Source organism: Octodon degus, unplaced genomic scaffold (assembly GCF_000260255.1).
Source record: "Octodon degus isolate 3935 unplaced genomic scaffold, OctDeg1.0 scaffold00292, whole genome shotgun sequence".
Lineage (NCBI taxonomy): Eukaryota > Metazoa > Chordata > Mammalia > Rodentia > Octodontidae > Octodon > Octodon degus.
The window spans coordinates 1413719-1414009 of record NW_004524868.1 but is presented as its reverse complement, the minus strand read 5'-3'; positions in this window follow the sequence as shown (position 1 = coordinate 1414009).

Genomic DNA, 291 nt, shown 5'->3' with positions numbered 1-291 from the left:
ATTCATTTCTGACAAGCAGACTATGATGAAAGTGATGGGGTGGCAATTCTGAGATTAGGTTGTAAGAGACTGTAGCCTTATATATATGTAAAGGTCCCTTACAGTCTTCTCCAAATACAGCTCCTCTACCAGCAATGGAGCATCCATCTCTGAAAAAACAAAATGAAAAAGGGGGATATAAATATAGGACCATTTTGTAGTGAGTTTATGGCCTTTTCTAAAGGCATGTTTCCTTCTCAGGCACAAATTCAGTCTCACCCTTTGAACCTGGCTACTTCTCTGTATATCAGA